Genomic DNA, 2,570 nt, shown 5'->3' with positions numbered 1-2,570 from the left:
AAATGGTGATTTTTCCATTTTCCTAAGGACAAAGTCCTCGCAAAAAAAGTGGATTCATTTCTGTCGTCGGGAAGACAAAATCAATGTAAAAAATGCGTGCATATGTGAAGTTCACTTTTCACCAGGAGATTTCGAAAGGAATTTGCAGTTTGAAATGGGTAAGAAGAGAAACGGTATTGTAGTGACTTTATTTTATAAAACATATCAAATATTATTTTAGGTTTATGCTCCAGAAATCCTACAAAGCTGCTAACCAGTGCGTTTCCGACCATTTTATCAACGGGCTCAAAGAAGACTGATGAGCGTCAGGAAAGAATTGAGTCTCGCTCAAGGAAGCAACTTGTATCAACCCTGTTAAACAATCCAGTTAGTTTTGTTGAAGAAATGTGTACTGAGCATGATGAAGAAGCACTACAACCCATGCTGGAAGAAGTCGTTGACGAGAAAGAGGAAAGAATTCAACAATTGGAAGTGAAAATGTGGGTTGGATAATTGAAACCAATGTTAAGTAATGTACATGATTATATGAACATTGTAGAGAAAAACTAAAGAAGAGTATCTCAACTTTGAACAAAAATAACCTTAAACAGTCGGCAGAGATAAAACGCCTAAGGATTTGTATCAAAACTTCGGAATTTCACTGTGCAAATTTGGAAGAAAAGCTCGGTTGCATTTTCACTAAAGGTCAGGTAAGTACCGCTACTCTATGAATAATTTTACACACAATACTACATAGTTTCTTACTCGCAGATTGAAAAATTGAAAAGTGGAAACAAGCGGTTGAACTGGAAAGAGGAGGACATTGCCAAGTCCATTACGCTGTATTCAGCGAGTCCAAAAGCATATAAGCTTTTGAAAAGAAATAATTTTCCCTTACCAGCTGTTCGAACTCTTCAATGGTGGTCGAAAAAAATTGATATATCTCCAGGTATCATAGAGCCCGTGACGAAATTATTGACGGCAGCAACTGAGTTAACACAAGCGCAAAAAACTTGCGTACTCAGTTTTGATGAGATGAAAGTGCGAAGGGCTTTCTGCTATGACAGATCATCTGATGCCACATTACCTCCTGTTAATTACGTCCAAGTTGCAATGTTGAGAGGTACATATCTAAAATTCCAGCATTTTATCTAATTAATGTCAATCTTTATTTTCTTTCAGGTTTAATACGTAAATGGAAGCAGACTGTATTTTATGAGTATGACTGCAAAATGACAAAAAATATACTTTGGCACATTTTATCAACAGTCAAAAAAATGTGGATACGATGTTGTGGCCATTGTTAGTGTCTTGGGTGGAAGTAACATAGCACTATACAATGAGCTTGAAGTGGATATGGAGAAGCCTTGGTATATTTAGACATAGTTCTAAAATTCCGAAAATACATATTAATACTTTTGTTTCTTCTTTTACAGGTTTTCACATGAAGGGGACAGAATTGTAGTTTTCGCTGATGTTCCCCATTTAATCAAACTGCAAAGGAATCATTTTGTTGATCACGGATTCCTCATAAATGGAAAAGTAATTAAAAAGGACATCATTTTAAAACTTCTTGCGTTTACTTCCAGTGATCTGTCAATCACCCACAAAATTTCAAAAAAGCATTTGCTTGTTACGGGAGCAGAAAGGCAAAAGGTTAAGCTAGCTACAAAATTATTCTCGCACACCATTGCTCAAGCCATATCACGAGCAGCTAGTTTGGGCTTATTAGAGGACGAGAATTGGGAAGAATGCTTTAAACTTTTTAAAATTGTGAGTAATAACGAGTATTTTAATTTTTAAAAATACACATTTAAAACATTTACTTTGTAGACGAATGACTGGTTTGACATAATGAATGTCAGAGTGCCCAAAGAAGGAGTAAGGGAGCGACTACATGCCTATGGTTTGGCTTTAAATACCCAGAATAATTTTTAGAACAAATGACCGCGATGGTTTCAGCGATGAGAGTTGTTGGAAAAAATACTCTGCTACCATTCCAAAGAGGTATACATACATATGTATATATGACTTACATTATAATACTTAGGTTTTTGTCCAAAGTGGTTATTGGTTTGAATTTTAATTTAATTGTATTTCTTATTTGTTTTATTATATTCAGTCTTATCGCCAATCCCATGTGAATAAATCGTTCCTATAATTTATAAGGCAAAACAAAAACAAATTGAGAAAAATTTGTTTTTGTCTTGCTTTATAAATGTTGGGAATATTTGTTCACATGGAATTCCCGATAAGGCCGATAATATTTTATTTTCAGGTATCCTTCAAAGTAACAATGCGTTGAAATTACTTTTGTCTGATAAATACAAAATCGACTACATATTGACGTATCGCCTAAATCAAGATGTTTTGGAAAATTTTTTTGGCATTATTAGATCGAAAGGAGAGCTTCACGACCACCCTGACCACCAAGAGTTTAAATATAGGCTGCGGTCATACATACTTGGGCACAACGAAGGTGTATTGTCTGAAGGAGGGAACGTTGAGGTCGACGACACCCCAGACTTAGAAGGGAATTATTTATCTCTAACCGGTAAATAAACTTACAAAATACTAATATATCTTGTCTT

The sequence above is a fragment of the Rhagoletis pomonella genome, unplaced genomic scaffold (assembly GCF_013731165.1).
Source record: "Rhagoletis pomonella isolate Grant_MI unplaced genomic scaffold, Rhpom_1.0 Rhpom_scaffold_00006, whole genome shotgun sequence".
In the NCBI taxonomy this organism is placed as follows: Eukaryota; Metazoa; Arthropoda; class Insecta; order Diptera; family Tephritidae; genus Rhagoletis; species Rhagoletis pomonella.
The sequence above is the reverse complement of the archived record's forward strand: the minus strand, read 5'-3'. Positions refer to the sequence as shown.